Below are 23,463 nucleotides of genomic sequence, written 5' to 3' on the forward strand. Positions count from 1 at the left end.
TCATGCCCTCACTGTACTGCCCTCACTCTACCGCCCTCACTCTGCCACTCTTCCGCCTTCACTCTACCACTCTACCGCCCTCACTCTATCTAGCTGTCGCCCACCCTCCCTCACTCTATCTATCTATCGCCCTCACGCTATCTATTGCCCTCACGCTATCTATCGCCCTCACTCTATCTATCTTTCGCCCTCACTCTATCTATCTATCTTTCGCCCTCACTCTGTCTATCTATCTTTTGCCCTCACTCTATCTATCTTTCGCCTTCACTCTATCTATCTTTCGCCCTAACTATATCTATCTTTCGCCCTCCCTCTAGCTATCTATCGCCCTCCCTCTAGCTATCTATCGCCCTCACTCTATCTATCGTCCTCCCTCTAGCTATCTTTCGCCCTCCCTCCAGCTATCTATTGACCTCACTCTATCTATCTATCGCACCACCACTGCATCACTCAGGGGTACCACAACATCACTCAGGGGCACCACAACATCACTATGCGCTACCACAGCATCACTGAACGAACGCCACAGCATCACTCTTCGCCACCACAACATCACTCAGCGCCCCCACAGTATCAATCTGTGCAACCATTCAACAAGAACTGGTGCCAATATTTTCTCTCAATGTTTCAAGCTTTATTACAAATGTCACAAAAAGATGTTAATATTTTACTTCTGTTCTTGGATTTTCGTCACAATAAAATACACTGAACATAATCTTCACAAAAGTTATTTACAAACGTTTAAGCTAATGCCATTATAAATTACAATTACTTTTATTTAAGTATTAATTATTTAAAAAAATTAAAAGCCATTGTTATTTGTAATATCAATACATCTAAGTCACGTAAATACAAAGCATGTTGCATTACAAATGCTATAGGTGTCACATTTGCAAAAGATAAAAGTATTGGCATTGTAAATGACAAAGCTATTAATTTCGCTATTTTCAAAACCAACACATAAATAAAATATTTGTCATTTACAAGACCAATAGCTCAAACTTTCCTAATGCGAGACCTATTGCATTGCAAATGCTTGTTTTTATTAACCTGCCGGAATCTACTTTCCCTCTCAACAAAGGGGCTAACGCTGGCCCCTGCAACTCCTTTGGACGGGAGGGGGATGTATTGTGGTTAACCCTTCAGAGGCTCCCCACTTCCGTATTTGGGGGGGTGTTGATATTCAGCCCACCGCCAATAAATATCTGTGAGATATGGGAGGCTCAGGGCCCCCTTGTCACGTTTTGCCGGAGGCCCCGTCATTTTGTATTACGCCATTTCATATTCTGAGGTAAACTCAACTGCCACTGTGAAAACATAACTCGCCTTCACAAACTCTTTAATCAAAATATACATCGCGGTGCAGCTCATGTGAGCTGGGCAGACGTAAAAGAAAACGATTAATTAAACATATTATAATTGACTCTTCCTCCCAATGGCACATGCGTTCACGCACGTTCTTCAGAACTCGTGCTGAGGCCCGGGCCTCTGATTTATGAACCACTGAAGTACCAGGCTCTTTATCGGCGTGTACATAAATATGTACTATTCGTCATTATTATTAATTACCAACAAGGCTTGCCACAAGTTCAGTGGATGCATGAGCAGAAATTTCCTTTGAGAATAAATGATAATGCCTTGATTCCTCGCAATGTAGGGCTGTGAATGCTTAAACATTAACAGAAACGGCATTTTTCCCTCCCAACAGCCTCCCCCGCTCAAGGTTCAGCTCGGCTGCATCCACAAAAGCAGAGACAAAGTTAAGCTATAAATAGCGGGTGGAGAAGGAACAGTTTCCTAGAAAACTGCGTTGTCTGCCAGCCTTGTTCAGAGGTGATAGGACTCACGTGGGCCCTTTATTCTATTCTACACATTTTATTAGAGCATAAAAAATACCTCCCTATATAAAATGTATATATTTAAGCCTCTGTTTCACTTTCAAATGAGCACAGCACTCGTCTGATGTTAGTGGGGGTGTCCCCAGACTAAACAATCAATGGGGTCAAAACAAACATTTTCGTTTATTAATCTCTAGCTCCATTAAGATTTTCATAGTTTCGAGTTGTCTTCTCATTAGGATGTACCACGCATGGCTGCCCTCCAGCACAGCAGATGCAAAACAGCATTGCAGCTCCTTGCACAATGAGACATGTTTTAACCAGCAACATGGCTCCGTGAGTTAGTTAAACGGTTGCTGCTGAATCATGACATGACGTGATTTAAGCGGCATACATCCAATCATCCTAGTGAAGTTGGTAAACTGGTAAATCTGTTGTACTGTCTTCTTATTGTGATGAACCATTCTTTGCTGATCTCTAGTTGTTTTTTTTCTCCGTATAGCAACATTCGGTTGTAAAGCAACATTCCACGGTTGTATGATAGAGGCTTGACTGAATAAACCACTTGTGCCTTTACCACGCAGCCTAAACCACGAATGCGTCTTAACCACGCATTCCTTCACCACGCATGCCTTTACCACGTAATTTCGTGGTAAATGCATGAATGGCAAAGCTGTATGTGTGGCTAAGGTCGCAAACCCCCTCCTCCCGCCCTAAGCTACAAATTGCCCCCTGCCCCCTCCCAGTCATGAGGTCCTCTCCGAACCTCCATGCTGTCCTTAACCCTGAAACACTATCTCGAAGCCCCTCCTTGACCCCCCAGCCCATGTCATGAGTGATGTAATATGTAATGTCATCAGCAGTGCATTACACGCGCAAGTTATAGTGAGTCCAACTAACTATAACGTGGAATTTCATTGGTTTTATGTCAGTAAAATTTCCAGCTAACTATAACTGGTGTCAAACCTATGGTTTTTTCAGTGAATTTCATAGGTTTTTCAAATGCTATCTCCTAACTATACCGTGTGTAAAACCTATGGTTTTTTCAGTGAATTTCATAGTTTTTTGAATGCTAGTTCCTAAGTATTTAATCACGTTCGTATCTAGATAGTGTCACCGCCTACACGTCCTGAGAAGCGCATGTAAAGTCATGTGACTTGAAAACAAGACTTCCAATTGGTTCTTAGTAGTTTCTGTTCTGGAATTTACATGAAGCACTCCACCCACTTTCCTCACAATCTTTTCTACTCTCAAGAGACAACAACATCGAGCATCTTCCGGAAAACTTTGCTGAAATGGCTGCCCTTTCGCATTCATCTTCCGAATCTGAAGGAAATGAGCGACCACCGTTAAGAAGAAAAAAGGAATCTTTCATTTGGCAATTTTTTACTTATCCTGAAGGTCAAAAGAAAGTGAATGCGCCAAAAGTAACCTGCACGATATGCAATTCGGAGCTCTCAAGGGGAAATCCAAATAAAAAATATTCCTTTTCTATACACACCATGCAGCGGCATGTTAAACAAAGGCATCCTGAGCATTATGCAAAAGCATCGACAAGAGCCCTGGCCACGCTATTACCATCAGAGGTGGCCAGCACATCTTCTGGTGGACGACCTGTATCTCCATCGAGTGCTGAGATGGACTTGAGACCATATCTTGCGAAGGTGCATATGAAATGCAACGAGTGTGGAGAAATTCTTTTGTATGGAGAGCAGAGCCTCGTTCTTATTAAACTCAAAATTGAAAGTCACAAATGCCCCAAGAAAAGATAAATTTCTTCACTTCATTTTCATAGTATTACATACTGAAAAATGTAGTAGCAACTTTAAGAAATCGAAAGCATCATAACACTTCTTTCCCAAAAAAAAAAAAAAAGTTCTTTTCAGAACCTGGGCCTAGATGTATCAAGCCTTTTGCGATTCGTTAAGGCTGAAATTCGCAGAATTTCGGCCTTAAGGAATCGCAAACGGACATTTAGCATCTTTTGAGATGTATCAGAAATTAGCAAAATAAGGAATCGCAAAAAATTGCGATTCCTTATTTTGCTTATGCATTTAAGGAATCGCAATTTTGCGATTCCTTAAATGGCATGTATGAAACTTTTTTAAATTGCGAATTCGGGTTAAGGAATCGCAAATTAACACCAATTTGAGGTTCGTGTTAATTTGCGAAATCCTTTTAAAAAACAAAATATGACTATTTTGAAGGTGGCATGTGACACACATACATGCCCATAGGGCATGTAGGTGTGCCACATGCACACACATGTAAGTTTCAGGGGTGCAGCAGGGTGTCCATGAGACACCCCTGCACCCTTGAAATAATTCTCAAATTGCGAATTCGCAATTTGAGAATTACTGCACAATCATTCCTATGGGCCTCTTGGCCCATAGGAATGCATGGGGAATTATTCCTTATTTGCGAATTCGCAAAATGCGAATTCGCAAATAAAGATAATTAAGGAATCGCAAAAAAATGCAATTTTTTACATACATTCCATTTTGCGAATTCTAAATAGCGATTCGCAAAAAATCGCTATTTAAGATTCGCAAAATGGAATCTTGATACATCTAGGCCTAACTCTTTCTACCAAAACGTGCTCCAAGAGCATATTATGAGATTTTTTTCGCCGCTTTATTTTAGTGCAAGACCGGGTGCGCGCACCCTCCTATCGCGTACAGGACCTGACACTTGCATGTGAAGTCATGTGACTTCTAAACAACACTTCTAATTGGTTCTTGGTAGTTTCTATTCTGGAATTTACACGCAGCACTCCACCCACTTCCATCACTTTCTTTTCTACTCTCAAGAGAAAACAACGTCGAACATCTTCCCGAAGACTTCGCTGCAATGGCTACCGTTCCGCATTCATCTTCCGAATCTGAAAGAAATGAGCGACCACCTTTGACAAGAAAAACGGAGGCCACGCTATTACCATCAGAAGTAATCAGCACATCTTCCGGTGGACGACCTGTATCTCCATCGAGTGCTGAAATGGACTTGAAACCATGTCTGGCGAACGTGCACATAAAATGCAACAACTGTGGAAAAGTTCTTGTATACGGAGAGCAAAGCTTTACTCTAATTAAACACAAAATTGAGAGTCATAAATGCTCCAAGAAAAGTTAAATTTCTTCACTTTATTTGGATAGTATAACATACTGAAAAATGTCGTAGCAACTTTAAGAAATCAAAAGCATTATAACTTGTTTCCAAAAAAAAAAAAAAAAAAAAGTTCTTTTCAGAACTAACTCTTTCTACCAAAACGAGCTCCAAGAGCATATTATGAGATGTTTTTTCGCCGCTTTCTTATAGTGCGCGACCGGGTGCGCGCACCCACCTATCGCGTACAGGCGTCGAGACACGCATGTGCAGTCATGTGACTTTAAAACAACACTTCCAATTGGTTCTTACTAGTTTCTATTCTGCAATTTACACGGAACACTCCACCCACTTCCCTAGAAAACCAGTTTATCGAAAAACTTTTAAAGCCTCCTCTTATGAAATATTCGACATCAATCACATAGCAGAGTACTAAATAGCACTATATACACTCCGTCCCTTAATTATAAGAGACTTATTGCTATGTAAAAGCAACTTTTGTTTTCACGCGATAATGTGAAATGCTGAGCCTGTTACACAATTTGCTTTCACATATATGTTACTATTCTCCTTCGAGCACTAACACCGTAGAAAATACCACCAATAGCGGTGATATTTTTTACACTGAGAACGGGCGATTTGTATCGCTTAGAGCCCTTACAATTATAAAGTTTTATTTCCTAAGTCTCTTATCTCCAACTGTGCAACGTGGCTCCCCTGTGTGTCGTAATAAGGTCCATAAACAAAAACTACAGGGACAGCATTATAAACATGCACAGAACCACAAAACGACAAGAGCTACCATGTTGATATATATCCTTAATATAATAAACCTCTGAGAATAAATACATATTTCTGTGGCACCCCATAACACAAATGTGGCGTCCTCTGACTCTGCTCCATTACCAAACACCCTAACTCCCCGCCCCCCTCACTTTTCACTAAACTCCGCACTCCACCCCACCCGGACCCCCTATTACAAACCCCCAACCTACCCTCCCTGCCCAAACCCACCATGAACCTCAAACCGCCCCTAGAAAACTTATAAGACACAGGATTACTAAAACTCAAAGAATACGCAACAGGCAGATAATGTAAATAGTACATAAAGGCACATATTTTTTCCATAATACTATTTAAAAACATGTTCTATTTTTTATAAATCTATCATGCATCTGACCTTCTAGAACTGCTTTCAAAACGTGAACTATAAACCTCTACTTTTCATTTTCAAACCATACACTTTCATCTGACCCTCTAGAACTGCTTTCAAAACGTGAACTATAAACCTCTACTTTTCATTTTCAATTTCAATACACTTTCAATTACATTATTTTTATTTTCACAATTCATGTAATGTTACACACCTTTTCTAAAATACACCAGTCCCTATTATTTATAAGGATTTATTTTCAGTCTTCATCAGTGACACTTTCTTAACATATAATGGAAATCACTGTAACTTTTTAAACGACAATGCTAACGCAGGTAAAAATAACCCTTCATTTGCTTTCCTTTAACCCCTTCCATGCTGATGACGGAATCGCTCCGTCATCAGCTACAGTTGAGCTGTGCTGATGACGGAGCGGTTCCGTCATGGCCCGGCCGCCGCGCCTGCGCGGCGCTGATTTCGCGCCTGCGCGGGCGTTCTAAAGAGCGGGGCGGGTCATGACGGAACCGCTCCGTCACCAGCACAGCTCAACTGTAGCTGGTGACGGAGCGGTTCTGTCACCAGCATGCGGCGGCCGCGCGGCCGCCCCGCCCCTTTAGCGCTGCGGCGGAATAGCCGCCGCAGCGAAGGGGTTAAGAATGCAGACTATGTACCCCACGCATGCGTTTCTTGATCTTTGTATTTGGCAGCGAATACCGACCTTGAATCGGAAGACATGAACAAGACCGCCATTGTCACATTTAAAACTGAACGTTGCATCTGCTCACACACATATCTTTCACTAAGCTAACATTCACAGAAAACAGCATTGATGTAAAAAAAAATTGACCTTGCTTTACAACTCCCTCAAATCACTCCCTTTATTTTTTAACGCATCCTCCAGTTCAAAAAAAGCTACTTTTTTGATAACTACTAAGCAATATATAAGTGACTAGACTCCTAGAAAATGTATCAAGTCATTCTGCTCCTCTCCACTGCATAGCCGGCGACCTAATTCTGTGGAGTTGCTATACAACCAGCGGTGCTGCGCCGTTTCCTGTACCATCTTGGGAAATTCAAAATGGCTGTCCCTCCTGCCTTCGCAAACGAGCCGGGCCACTTAGAACTATTTCGACAGAGAATGCTTCTGTACTACGGCACCTTACCACTCTCAACTTTGAATACTTCATATCGATTATCATTTCGATATTCGTATTTCACCTGTGTGCAGCCTGTATTTCATTGCCTGAGCTGTGATTTCACGTGGGCCCTGGATTTATGTCTCTGCAATTTGGTACCTCCTGAACCGAATTACAATCACCTCATGAATCCGTTACTTGATCATGAACAGCTTTGTTACAACGGAGGGTTTATGGCCTTTGCAGCGATACAAGGAGTTCTGGGTCATTGGAATATATTCGCAGCGGCGCAAGATTTCCTAACAGAGAGCTACATCGAAAACCCACCGAGCTGCCCTATGATGGTAAAAGACGCTCCAATAATGACAGATCATGAATGCTCCTTTCATCTTCTCAATTGGATGGCTGACATGTTTTCAGATGATAACAGTGATTTCATGTTAGAGGCACTTGCTGCATACTTTGCCTACACAATGGACGGTTAACTCTTTCCTAACAGCGAGCTACATCGAAAACCCACCGACCTGCCCTCTGATGGTAAAAGAGGCTCCGATTATAACAGATCATCAGTACTGCTTTACTCTTTTCCATTGGATAGCTGACATACTTTCAAATGATAAAACTGATTTCCTGTTACAAGCAGAAGCTACCTATTTTGCCTAAACAATGCTTCAATAACTCTCATACAAGCCATTGACGTCCTCATTTCCTTTTGGTTTTCTATATTCTTCACGTTCTTTTCCATATTTTCTTTTGAAGAACAGACCTATTGGCTTTACTAACAGTGGACATTATGATTTCGTGTTGTTTGACAGCTGATTCATAAAGTAATGATTTATTTATTTATTTATTTATTTTTACCATTTGTTGAGCGCGCTGTTACCGGGCGGTGTCCTGGCGCTGAAACGATACATTATCTCCAAGAGGCAAAGAAAGTTACTGGAGGTTAAAAAGCCATGTTTTGATATTTTTCCTGAAGGTCAGGAGATCATTGCTTTGTTTTAGGGCGAGAGGCAATTCATTCCAGATGTTAGATGCTCCGTGGAAGAAGCTACGGCCTCCCCAACGGGCTTTCCTAATACGGTTAGTCATGACCAGGCTTTTATTAGCAGATCTTAGTTGTCGCCCTGGTTTGTACAGTTGGAGGTGTTCTTGAAGGAAGGATGGACCTATTCCATTTACTGCCTTAAATACCATACAAAGAGCCTTAAACATTATACGTTTCCGTATTGGAAGCCAGTGTAGATTTTTTAATTCCTGAGCTACCGATGCAAACTTAGGTAGACCGGTAATCAGTCGGGCAGCAGCATTTTGTAGCGTTTGCAATTTGTTCAGAACTCCCTGCTGGGCCTCCAGATACATGCTATTGCAGTAGTCAAGGCGAGACAGCACAAGTGCTGTCACCACCGTTTTCCTGCTATCACTGGAGAGGAAAGGAAGAATTTTCCTAATAGTTTTTATTATCCAGTGAATGGAGGATGATAAGGCATTAGCCTGTGCTTTAAAGGAGAGTTGGGAGTCAATAATTACCCCCAGGTTTTTTACTGTAGTGGCTGGAATGGGTAGGGCTCCCATTTCGTGAGGCCACCAGTCAGGGGTCCAGAGATTGGTCACATTTCCAAAGAGAAGAACCTCAGTTTTAGAGGAATTCAATTTAAGGCAGTTCTTAGCCATCCATGAACTTACTGCCGTCATGCAATCCTGGAATCTGGCCGCAATTCCTTCCTCTCGCCCCGGGAGCAGAGATACCACAATTTGAGTATCATCTGCATACGATGTTAATTCGAAGCCAAAAGAACGAATCACCGGGGCGAGGGAGGTAACATAAACATTAAATAGGGTAGGGCTCAGGGAGGAGCCCTGAGGAACCCCTCCTGGAAGGGTAAAAGGGCTCGATTCAAAATCTCCCATGGCCACCACTTGTATCCTGTCTGCTAGGAAGGATTTCAGCATGGTCAATGCGACTCCTTGGATTCCGCAGCCCTCAAGACGGTCCAATAGAATGTCATGGTGGACCGTATCAAAGGCTGCGGATAGGTCCAGGAGCACCAGGACTGCCCGTCCTCCAGCATCCATCACCTTCCTGATTTCCTCAGTGGATTTAATGAGGGCGGACTCGGTGCTGTGACCTTCCCTAAACCCATGTTGAGCAGGGTCCAAGCCCCCAGAGGATCGGAGGAAGTCACAGAGCTGAACGTTCATGATCCTTTCAATAAGCTTGGCCGGTAGAGGGAGTCTGGATATAGGCCGATAGATGATGTATAACCACTTGCATTTTCATATATCGTTCCTAAACTGAAAGGCCAGAGACCTTCTTCCATTTATTAAAATATAATATACTTCCTTATAAGAGTGTACAATGTTTTTTTCCAACTATATTCATTTTTCTTCAACTATAGCGTTTGTATTCCATGTACTACTGACAATACCAATTACTGTGTTTTTTGCAATTTCTGTACTCATATTACATAATGATTTGCCTTTAAAACAGTACATTTCTTAATAAACATTTCAAATATTCACAGTTTCTCTTTTAATCCATAATCTCAACTGAAATGATTTCATATTGAAAAACTATTCATGGGTTCCACATAACCTTAACTGTAGACACTGAGGACCTTATTTATAAAGACCTTCCGCCGCCAGTACCTCATTTTTTAAAATGGGAAACAGTGACGCACCGGTGGCGCAAGGCCTTCATAAATAAAGTCCTGAATGTTTAATTTTCTCAACCTCACTTACTGATACTAGAACCTGCAAGCCAATTATGGCCTGTGAACTCTTTCTTAGTAGGTCGCGCACCGTAAAGACAGTTATACCACTGTTAACATTTTTTTTTTACTGTTACTAAGCACCGACACAGTTCCGCTTCACTCAGAGTTAATCACTGCTCCCACGCTTCTACAGGCCAGACGCTATGTCGTAATTCTCTCCTTATCACCCTTTCATCTCCACAATAACAAACAGTTCTCCGCCTGCCACCAGAGAACAGACTCAGATGCAGAGGCACCAAAGAGTGAACCCATCACCAACTGCCATCTCCGGCTGTTTCCATGGTTACACCTCATTCTGCACCTTGCTGAAGGCACAGGTCAAAAGTTCATGTCTTAACGTTCTACAACAAACTAAGAACACTATTTTCCCTCCAGAAACACCTGCCAATACACAGCTCTGTTACATGTCTTGTTTTTTCACACCCAATAGTACTTTTCGTTTAACATAAACATTAACATGGAACGTACTGTTCAATCTCCACTTGTTACAATCAACCAATCATTTTTATTTTTTAAACCACACCCAGCCTCTTCCTTTTTCTTTATTTAGAATTTCAAATTCTAACTACCATTCCACTTCCAGAACCGATCGGAGGACGACTACAAATCCCTTGAAAATGAAGGTCTGGCTAATAGGACACAGTTATATTCACTGGAGTGAAAAATATGCAGTAAGCAGACGAATTTGCAACCTCAGCTTACCAAATGTACACATAACATGGATTGCCAAAAGAGGATTAAAATGTCACCAATTGATTCCATTGGTGAAAACTTTTATGCATCTCCCAGAACCAGACCGTATAATTGTGCACTGTGGTGGGAACGATCTAGGCACAATCACTGGGGTAGGTCTGGAAATGCTTCTAAAAGACACCTTTCGACAATTGATGACACTTTTTCCTCGATCTGCCTTGGTATATTCCAATATATGCCAAAGACAGAAATGGAATTGGTCCAATCAACATTGTGCACAATTTGAGAAAGCAAGGAGACATGTAAATAAATCTGTTTCTGCGTTCCTCAGAGATTATAGCATGGGTTCTATTTACCACAACAACTTGCGATACCACATGCAAGACGTCTATAGGAGAGACGGTGTTCATTTCACGAATGAGGGAAACAGAATCTTCCTCTGCAACATCAGGCTCTGCATCGGTACTTACTTATAAATGCAGAAAACGCTCAATTAACACAAGGGCTCTTTTCAGAGCCACCTTATATCTAAGCACTCAAACTTCTGATTTATCTCCATTTTCACACTCTTGTGAATAGGTGTGCGCGACCGGGTGCGCGCACCCCGTTATTTTTTTTCCCGAAAAAAAATATATCTTTTCGCGTTTAAGGGCCTTACTACACACCCCGAGAAAACCTACGCAGCAAGACAATCTCTACCTTCTCCCCTTTCCATGTTTCAACGCTTTGGAATGAACAATATATTTACTCGCAGTGACAAAATGGCGGACAAAACTTCCTGATTTCCTTCGAATCGAACGTTAACAGACGTCACGCAGCAAAAAAAAATTCCGCTCACGCGCAGCCGCTTGGGTGCGCGCACGTGTGCGCGCCTATAGATATATAATTGACTTTAACTTTAATTTTCTCAACAACTACTGAACGGATTTACACCATTCCAAAAAAAGCGTAATCTGCAAACAGGACTCTACAGTTTTGGCAAATTTCTTATAAATCCATTCAGCCGTTCGACCTGTAGCCGAGTCTAAAGGTCCTATGGAAAATAACATGGAGAAAACACGTTTTGGGACCCCCCTTATATCTCAGCCCCCACTTGACCAATCCCCCCCAAACTTTCAGGGAAGGAGCGCAGCAGACCGAGCCATCTTCATTGAGAAATTCGCAAAGACTCATCCACCAGGGCCAAAGTTATTCCAAATAGAATGTTGAGGATTTCCTATGGAAACTAGGTCCTAACTATAACTACCTACTGGCGACCGCCAGTAGGTAATATATATATATATATATATATATATATATATATATATATATATATATATATATATATATATCGAATCCAACCTGTTGCCGGCGGCAGCCGTCAGCCAGCACACACAAGTACACAGACTACTCCAATAATCTCCGCAAGCCAGGCTTCGATTTCAAAAGATATTTATTTACCAATCAAATGGTAAAAGGTGGCGCCAGTCATCAGACGCGTTTCGGACTTACGTCCTTGCTCACTGATGAGCGAGTGAAATGGAGGTCCACAATATATACAAAGTAAGTGCAAATGTAATTCGCGCCAAAACCAGAAAGCAAAACATAGTTGGTGGACTAGAAAATAAAGTCATATACCAAGTCCTAAATGGTGGGCGCCATTTTGTAACGGTATCTGGTAGGGCTATACATGCATGCTTAGACCATCAAGTGCATTGGTATTCAACATTGTTGTAGTTACATCGAGTAAAGTAAATCATGTCATAAAAATTAATGAAAGAATATTAACATATGTACATGACAGAGGAGGGCATTGTGGCACATTTCCCTGATATGCGCGGGCAATGCTATATACAGTGTTTACTCAAATGCTCGTGATTTCAGCAATTTCATAAATGCCACATAGTATGTCAATTACACTTAGACAATACATTGTTGTTTTTATATATATCTCCTCAAAACTGGAACTCTACACCATGGAAAAAATATTTTTCCCATGTCGTGTTTAAATCCTTTTGCCCGATGCATAATGAAAATACCTTTGCATGTTATTAGAATAAAAAGACGAGAAAACAATGTCCGTACAAATACGTATGACAAACTCAAAAACCTAATGTGTGACCGCATATTCATATGCCTATGAATTTCTTTGGCAATGAGTGTCTAAAACCTAATTCAGACAAAAAGATACAAGTTGCAATATAATTACATATATAAACCGTACCCCTTGGTACTCGCTATGTAAAGATGTATACACCAATATCCCAAACTGGAGTATCTTACATTGGAAGATCCCACATATGTGGCCAATGGTCCAAACAATAGCTAACCATTGTAATGAGTTGGTCATCACTAAATAAGTTTACCTCGTCTTGTATTGTGCAGAGATGGTCATTGCATTAAATGTTGGACACTCCAAAAAAGTGAAGGCTTAAAAACGATACTACTCATATAAATATCATGAGAGCCGTATAAATGTGCATGTGAACTAATAAAGTGCTGAAGTGTAAATGTATGAAACAAACTTTGCAAAACAAAATAAGATCTGAATGCCCCTAGGTACTATTACTGTACATTAGCTCAAAATTTCATATTAAATACAAAAAGGTAGTACTGGACATTTCTGATACATGTGACCTTTAGGAGAAATCCAAATGTCCGTAGACAAATTCAATGCGCAATAAACACACAGATCGAAACTCTAATGCAGCCATGCATATAATCACCACCCATTGTAGCTCAAAGTCTATGTCTACTTTGCTTAAATTGATTGTCATATAGGTGCCTTAGATAAGTAATGGCCTACAAGAAATTGCGCAGATCTTCCCCTGTATTCAAACCCCCAGGGTGTTTACTGTTGAGTAAAACTATATATTTTGACTCCAGTTGGCGTAGGCGTTTTTCATTATCACCTCCTCTCTTATTGGGGATTATCGCATCTATCACGAAATATTTTAAGTGATTTAGATTCTGTTTGTGGACCAGTTGAAAATGCCTAGCCACCGGATAGGTGGGATCTGCATTAACTATGGCCCGCAAATGTTGTAAGATGCGTAGATATACTGCCCCTTTGGTGCTCCCCACATATATCAGGTTGCAGCTGCATTGTAATACATATACTGCTAATTCAGTACGACAGGTGTAATGGGACTTGAGCATGATAGGTTGAATGTCGAATGGAGTTGGAAAGGATTTCATATTCACTCCAAATTTACATGCCCTGCAGCTTATGCAGCGAAAGAAACCTTTACGCGGGGATAGCCAATTATCAGATGGTGTTTCCGGGCTGCTCTTGACTAGGTTGTTGCGCATAGAAAAAGCCCTCTTAAAGGTGACAGTGGGGGATTCTGGTAAAATGTCTCTAAGGACATTGTCGGTCAAAACAATAGGCCATTCACGCTTAATGAGTTTGGTGATTGCTTTAGCTTGACGGCTGTACCCCGTAATTAAACGTATGGTATTGCTGTTTTGTGTTTCAGAATGGGTCACATTGATTTTCGGTCTAAGGGGGTCTAACAGTACCTGCCTATCCATTCTATTGGCTTTTACCATGCTGGATAGCAGTTTTTTATCATCATAACCCCTCATTAATAGACGCCGTCTACATTCCTCCTGATGGTAATCTCTTGCTTCTATGGTACTGCAGGATCGATGAATTCTCAGAAATTCACCATATGGGATGGCTGCTATAGTGTGTCCTGGATGGAAACTGTGTGCGTGGAGGATGGTGTTCCCTGAGGTGGTTTTTCTGAACAACTCAGTGGTAATTTTACCCTCAATGATCTTAACATATCTTAATATATATATATATATATATATATATATACACATATATATATATATATATATATATATATATATATATATATATATATATATATATATATATATATATATGTATATATATGAAAGTGCTGTTGTGTAAGAAACACTCTGCACTCCCGGGGTTACTTCAATGATTTATTTGCGTGCGAGGACGCGTTTCGGCGTTCTGCCTTCTTCTGCTCGCATATGCAATTAACACAGTGTGTCAGTGTCGGTACCATTTTAACTTGCTAGATCACTTTTCATTGGATGCGGCAGTTTAGAGGAGTCCCGGGAGTGCAGAGTGTTTCTTACACACGAGCCTTTCATTTTAGATGGACCCACCTCCATCCTTCAATGCACCGGTCAGGAAGAGTGCAGCAGGCGCATAGGTGGAAAGTTGGAGCAGTGATTTAATAGCGCCAAGCACCACCGCATGGGCACCCAAGGCACCAGCGTCGATGGTATCGCCGGACATACAGACAGGAGGGGATTCGGATATCTACCGCCCCCTGCGCCAAGTGCCAAGTGCCACGGAGCCCAAAGGTCTGACTGAGGGGCCTTGCAATCAGGAACAACGAGTGAGGTACCTGGGAACATTTGGCAGCGATAAAGAGAGGTTCACAAGTTAAACTGTGCACTACGGGAAGGCCTGCTATCAAGTATTGGGACTTTAAAATCCATCATTATTCCCGTTGTGCCTGGAAAATCCCCCGTATGAACATTGAGGGGCAGAAAGACATTGGCTAGTGACTAACCAATCCCCTCCCTCCTCTAAACTGCCGCATCCAATGAAAAGTGATCTAGCAAGTTAAAATGGTACCGACACTGACACACTGTGTTAATTGCATATGCGAGCAGAAGAAGGCAGAACGCCGAAACGCGTCCTCGCACGCAAATAAATCATTGAAGTAACCCCGGGAGTGCAGAGTGTTTCTTACACACGAGCCTTTCATTTTAGATGGACCCACCTCCATCCTTCAATGCACCGGTCAGGAAGAGTGCAGCAGGCGCATAGGTGGACAGTTGGAGCAGTGATATATATATATATATATATATATATATATATATATATATATATATATATTCACTGAAAATACCATAGGTTTCACACCAGTTATAGTTAGCTGGAAATGTTACTGTTATAAAACCATTGAAATTCCCACGTTCTAGTTAGTTGGACTCACTATAACTTGCGCGTGCAATGCACTGCCGATGACGTCACATATTACATCACTCATGACATGGTCTGTGACATCACTCATGACATCACTGATGACACCATCCAGTGAATGTGTCTTTCTGAAAACTAAATATTAGTGAGTAATGTTTACATTTTTAAATATATGTATTAGTGTTTCACTTTGTGTATAAGTAGCTGCATGGGTTGGTGAGTAGCTACATGTGTATGTACATGGGCTATTAGATGTTTTTTTAGTATCAGTATGAGTGTCTATATGGTTTGGTGGGGGTATTATTTAGCACATAGATGCATGATTGACTGACTCTCTGTTTGTATAAGTTTTGAAGACAGCATATGTGCAGGACTGTATGGGTGAATGAGTGTGTATATGTGTATGTTAGTGAGTGAATGACTGTCTCACTATTGTCTTTATCAGTAACTACATATGTTTTAATCTAGTATATGTGAATATTGATGTATATAAGTGAGTATATGTGAGAGTAAGAGATTGTAAGAGCTCCTGTTTAAATAAGTATGTGTTTCTATAAGGGATTGTTTAAGAGAATAAATATGCATATAATTTCAATAGAAGTAAGGTGGTAGTGTGTGTATAGCTCTATATGCAAATAAATGGATGTTCAATTGTTTATTTGCATGTGTGAGTATGTGTGTGAGTAACCTTTGGATGACTGTCAGTGTGTAACAGGATGTATAGGTGTATCACTACATATGATGAGTGAGTATATGTATGAGTGAGTATATTGAACTGTTTGTGAATGAGTAGATGTGTATATAGATGGTGGAATTACTGAATTGGTTGTTGTAACTGATATGATTATCTCCATTTTAAAAAAAAAATTGTTTCTATTTTTGAATATGTGTTTCAAGGGTTACATTACAGTGAAAGGAGGTCTGTCACTCTGTCACAAGGATGGTGTCATTAGTGATGTCATGAGTGATGTCACTGACCATGTCATGAGTGATGTAATATGTGACGTCATCAGCAGTGCATTGCACGCGCAAGTTATAGTGAGTCCAACTCACTATAATGTGGGAATTTCAATGGTTTTATGTCAGTAAAATTTCCAGCTAACTATAACTGGTGTGAAACATATGTTTTTTTCAGTGAATTTAATAGGTTTTTTAAATGCTAATTCCTAACTATAACTGGTGTGAAACCTATAGTTTTTTCAATGAATTTCAAAGGTTTTTTAAATGCTAATTCCTAACTATAAGTCTCAGTTTATATGTAAGACTGTTAGCGCTCTAGTTGTTCTTTAGAACACTCTGGGACATTCTGTCATTGGGCTATATTTGGGCTACATCTGGCTGATATTTGGGCTACATTTGTTTTTTTGTCTCTGGTGGCCATCTTTGGGCTACATTGGGCTACATTGGGCTACATTTGGGCTCTAACATATATATAGCCCAATGTAGGCCAATATATATTTTTTTCAAAGTTAATTTTCGTAAAAACCACTTGAGCATATATCTTGAGACATAGCAAAGGCACATCAAGCTACCAGTCCCTACAATTTTGCCAAATTTTTTTTCTATATATTTTTTTATTTTTTATTTATTTTTTGCCTTGGAGCGCTCCCGGTGCGTGACCCGGTGAGCGCTCCGGAAAGCGTAGTTTTATGAAGCGCCCCGGGACGCGCACCGGGGAGCGTCCCATAAGCGCCAATATCGCGAACGAAAACATAATCGTGACGTATCGCGTAGCCGCGTCCGCGTGATACGCACGGCGTAAGCGCACCCGGAAGCACTCGAGCGAATACGATCGCGCAACGTAGGCGTCCGACGCGCTTACGCAACACGCCCCGGGGCGCGTAGCGTAAGCGCATCGGGTCATGTGACCTGAAAATAACACTTTTCATTGGTTAATAACAATTTTTTTTCACAAGTAGGGAAACACCCCACCCATTTCCCTCACAACCAGTTTGCTTTTGCTGAGACAACACCTCTTGTCTGTTCCTGAAAAAAAATCTAATTTTACCATGTCTGGTTCCCAGAACCCTTCCCAGGACCAGTCCTCAGACTCTTCGGATGGATTCCTGCCTGAGGCCCCCCACAGAGAAAAGTGAAGGACCACTTCATATGAAAGTTTTTCTCTTTTCCAGAGGGGGAGAAAAAATGCAATGCAGCCAAAGTCACCTGTAAAATTTGTGACACTGTCCTATCACGTGGGGATCCCACCCGGAAGTATAGTTTCGGGAATGCTACTTTAATCAGGCATGTTGAGAGGAGGCACCCGATTAATTATGCACCGGAGAGCACCAGGGCCCTGGCTCGCAATCCACCACCCGATGGCCCCTCCATTCCACCTGAGCTCCAACATCATCGGTGAGAGGAAGACCAGCAGTGATCCCAAATATTCTGCCTGTTTTTGCAGATATTACAATTCGTTGTAAGCAGTGTGACCAACTGCTCTGTTAGCAGAGCATTGAGCTGATTGTTAGAAAGAGGGAGGAACACCGCTGCGCCCCTCAGCCCTAATTTTTCCCCTTTTTTTTTGCTCCTGTTGAGCAGTTTTGCATTCCCTAGTTTTGTTTTTGTTCTGAAAAAAATACCAACATTTTTTTTTCAAAACGTTCGGAAAAAGTAAAAAAAATTTAAAAACTAAAAAAGAAGAAAAAAACAGTTCTTTTTAGAACTACCTCCAATTCTCCAAAAAGAGCTACATTTTTTTGAAACTGTCATTTTTTTTCCCCCATGGTACGCTCCCCGGTACGCTCCCCGGTGCGCGTACCGGGCGCTCCCCCCGCGAAAATCCCCCCCCCCAAATTTTTTTTTTGCCCCACGGGGCCCTTTTTTGGCCCCCACATCAAACCTAGGGGGTCAGGGGGGGTCTACACTGCCCCCTTTTGGTCATTTCCCCTTTGTTTTTGCCACCACTTGTGTCTCGATTTTACCGAGACACAAGATGGCGGCCGCTCCGGACTGTTTCGAATGTTTACAGACACCCGAGAGCCAATCAGCTTTCCGTGCGCAAGTCGCGTGGCGCGCCCAGTGCGCTCCAGTGCGTGTACCGGGGCGCTGCTATAGATATATATATTTTTTTTAACCTAAATTACTCAAAATCCACTGGAGCACATATCTTGAGACATAGCAAAGGCACATCGGGCTACCAGTCCCTACAATTTTGCCAAGTTTGGTGGAAATCCATTCAGCCATTCGGGCTAAAAGTGAGTTTGACCGCCCTATGGAAATTAACATGGGGAAAACACGTTTTGGGACCCCGCTTTTTATCTCGGACCCCGTTTGACAAATCCCCCCCAAACTTTCAGGGAAGGATCGGTGCTCGACGAGGCAAATTTGAGGAACTTTCAGGCAGATTCGTCAACCGGCGCCAAAGTTATTCCAAATAGAATTTTGAGATTTTGCATTGAAAAAAATCCTAACTATAACTACCTACTGGCGACCGCCAGCAGGATATATATATATATATATATATATATATATATATATATATATATATATATATATATATATATATATATATATATATATATATATATATATATATATATATATATATATATATATATATATATATACACATATATATATATATATATATATATATATATATATTTATATATATATATATATATATATATATATATATATATATATATATATATACCACTAGGATGTATTTATATTTAAGGTACATAAAGGTGTAGTTAGGAAGAGTTAATCAATACTTAACTATATATACTAACGTTCGCAATATAGTGGTAGTCGATATTTTGGCCACAATATTTTGGAACACCAATTTCTTTGCCCTCCTTAATCTGACATTAATTGTCATTTAAGTACCGATTGTTGTTTAGTTATTTCACTGATTTAGCCTTTTCTTTGGTGTAAGAGGGCAGATTGTTAAGGGTGGTAGTGAGGCTGATTCCGAGTAGAGTTTATGTAGATTATCAGAAGGAGGCTGATGGCCAAAGGGATCAAGGTCCGGTAAAGCTTGACTGAGGGATTAACTTGCGCTTCATTCAGTATTTGCCCTTAATTCACGGTGGCTCTTCAACTTCGCAATTTGATTAAGTCATGGTATAGACAGCATATATAAGTTCCTTTTTCTCTGAGGGCTATCATTACTCTTGTATTAATTTGTGAGGGGTCATTTCAAATTTCCACTTTATTTTGTTCCTGAGGATGGTCTCGCCGTCTAAGTACAACAGAGACCAAAACGTGGATGCCGGGCGTAACTCTTTATAAAAATCTACTGGATCTCCAACACTAGCATTTCATGGAGTAAAGACATTGATAACATCTAGAGTGAAGTCTTCAAACATGGATCTCTGGTTTCATCTTTGATTCTGGCTTGATGTACAAGGTTTTTTTTGTATAGAATTATGTGTTTTGTACCCCATAATTGTATGTATTGAATACAAGGATCTGTCTTAAATCTAATTTTGTGTATGCCTTTTTATCAGGATTATTAATTCTTCCTTTATTTCACTGGCAGTTCTGTCCTGATCTAGTATCTATTGTCACTATTTGGAGACACAATTTAAATCAAATATCCTCAAAATGTTTTCTAGAAATGATTCCCTTGTTGGCCTTTAACCCTTTCTTAAAGTTTTGCATTACACCGCATCAGCGAGGGCTGCTCCCGTGAATCAGTAAGGGGGCAGAGGCAGGGAGTGGGGTGTAAAAAAATAGGATCACTTACCTGCCAGCCTCCGTCCTCTCTGTCCTCTTTTCCTGGCTTCTCTGCTAACAGGAAGCAGGAAGCAACCAGCCTCCCCAAGCCAATCACAACGCTGCAATGCAGCATTGTGACTGGTCTGAGTGCTGTGGCTCGGCGTTCAGACAACAAATGGGAGTCTTAGCATGTTCTCCACCCAGGCTGTAATGTAGCCTGGGTGGAAAACATGCAAAATGAACAGGAATGTTTGGTCGACCCAAGATGACCGGCCATACATTCATGCACACTTACAAAGTGTGCGCACCACTCCTTCTGTCATTAGAGTAGCCCTGCCCCACCCCACAAAACTGACTCAGCACTGAAAAATAAAATAATAATAACCTGATGTTGTTATCATTTTATTTTTACTTTTATGCCTTGCTGAAAGGCAGTGAGGTGATGCTCCTCTGCCTTAGTGGAGGAGCCTTCCCTGCATGGTTCGAGCAGTAGCGCCCCCCCCCCCCCCCAGCGCCTTGAGACCCTACGGGTATGTAGCGCGCTCTATAAGTGTCATTGATTGATTGATTGATTGATGGTATTCGAGTATACCAGTGCAACTCCCCCTCTATGGCTGTGGTTCTGTCTTACAGGAAGATATTGAAACCAGCTGGGAGAAGATCATGAAGTAAAGAAGATGAGGATTCAGAAGTCTAGGTATCTGAAACGGTATGGAAATGGGAGGATGTGTCTTTGATTAGGTCATATATGTTAAGGGCGCATTTGACTATAGATCTAGCCTAAAGGAGTTCTCCTCTCAAGGAACTTGGGTGACTTAAGGAGAGTGTGAGATTAGAAGTGGTGTTGTGAAATCTGTTCCAGTGTCACAGTGCACCCGCTGACCACATGTCGCCGGTTTTGATCTGCCTCTAGGGGCATATGGAAACCGAGGGACATGAACACCTGCAGTGAGGGCTTGATGTGTTTTACTTGCCTTCTACAACTACTCTTGTGGAATCAGAATCATTTCATAAATGCACAGGATTGATATTTACAGAGATCGTCAAGTCTTCTGGTCATTTTGGAACCTGCATGGTGTTTTGTGCTGTACCAGTAGGTCTGCAGATTTGGTTGGTGGTATAAGAAATGGTTTATTCCCATTGGGCTATTCTTTTAATTAAGCCTGAATCGGCTGCAGATGGAGATACTGCTGTAACACTCACTTGGTGGACTTCATAACAATATGTGGTACAGTAAAAGACACTAGGTCTTAGAGTGCTAGGTCTCTCAGTAAAATTCTGAGCTATGGCAAAATGTATATAAAAGCTGGAACACTCCTCTACAATAAAAACGAATAAATCAAACTTGCCCTCTCTCTGGCCTGAAGAATAGTAGGCCTGAAGATTAATGGAGGGATGCTCTATTGGGAGTATTGGACTAAGCACGGCATAAACCTACTCAAAGACCTCTTCCCCTGCCTGTCGCCGCACTTTAATCTCGCCACGGGCTACACCCGATAGACTTTTATAAATTCCTAAAACTAAAATCTCTCCTCACGGTGCGCTCAATTAAACCCTCCGACCAGTCAATACTCACAAAGTTGTCACAGCTGCTAAGGTCAGTCTCTAAAGTATACAAACACTTATCACCAAAACCTCGTAAATCTCATAAGAAATGTGAAGGAAAATGGGAGTCGCAGGACAACTCTAGTAATATCCCTTTTGACTGGGATAAGATACATATCACCCCCTTCTCGAATAAAATCTTCCCAATACTGCCGCAAACCAAACTGATGTTAAAAAACTGGACATATTGGACTCTGGAAAGGATTTTTAAATTTAAACTTAATCTCAGTGAAAGCCCCACTTGCTGGAACTGCAACTCTAACGTTGGTAACCTGGCTCATATGCTCTTTGAGTGCCCCACACTACAAACATACTGGGATAGTATCTATGAATGCATGGGCAAAACTTTCAAAATAACCCCTGCCAGAGAATTTACCTATGTTCTACTGGGAGCTCTGGATCCTATCCTGGGATCACAGACGTTAATGGCCATTTCTTGTTAGATCTTATGCTCACTTTAGCGTTTAAAATTGCTTTTACATAAGTGGAAAAACTCTGAAGAAGTTTAATTTAAGATCTGGCAAGGGTGGTTATCCTTCCTAAGAGGCGCACATAACGTTGGACACAAGCCTCCCCCTGGCGTAAATCACATATGAAAATGTGGAAATCCCTTGATGCCTTCTCCTTCTCATATGACCCCCTGAAAATAGGCTCATTTCTACATAATGTAATTTCTAATGTAAATTTTATTAGTATGCTTTAATTGCAATGATGTCCCTGAACTGTGTGTTGCTCCTGTACTGTACTGTGCTTACTCACTTGCTTAATATATCTACAATGAAGAGCTCTTGTATTACCACTCATTACCATTTACGTGATACCTATGCTTGGCTAACCACCAGTACATAACTGCGTCGTCATTATGCTCACCATGTCAAGGCACTTGAGGAACATATTTGTTTATTAATGTTATTTACTTTGTATTCTTTGATTATTATTATTATTTACTTTGTATTCTTTGTATGATTTATAAAATGTAATAAAAATCATTTGAAATAAAAAAAAAAGCTTATATACTAATGTCAAAAGCAATGAGCATTCGTTTGTATCATTATTTTCCTTGAGCAAGTTGGAAATAGGCTTTCATGTCATCTTTGGGCATAAGAGAAGAACTTGAGATGGGGTTCCCAATTAAAACAATCATTGACAAATCCAATAGATCTGGTATTTGGACACCAGTAATTTGGTTTTAGTAATTCTTGTTTTATTCTGTCAGGGTTTTTGCGAAACGTTATCACTGGAGAAGCTGCCGTGCCCTCATCAATCTTAAAAATAATTGTCTCAAGTCAAAAATATCTTTTTGGCCTACAAAAGCACACACTACAACTTTGTGTGTTAATGTGCTCCTTGTGAAAGGGTAGCATGCTGTAACACACAGTGAAACCAGCAAATGGCTGAAGTGGGCTGACACATTGCCTCATGATGCATGCTAGGCTGGGTTGAAGAAACAAGTGAATGACACAACAGACGCTTGGATGCAGTCTGAATGCAAATGCCTAAAAATAACTATTAGGCTAATGTAGACTCTGACAGAGAG

The sequence above is a fragment of the Lissotriton vulgaris genome, chromosome 4_1 (genome assembly GCF_964263255.1).
Source record: "Lissotriton vulgaris chromosome 4_1, aLisVul1.2, whole genome shotgun sequence".
Lineage (NCBI taxonomy): Eukaryota > Metazoa > Chordata > Amphibia > Caudata > Salamandridae > Lissotriton > Lissotriton vulgaris.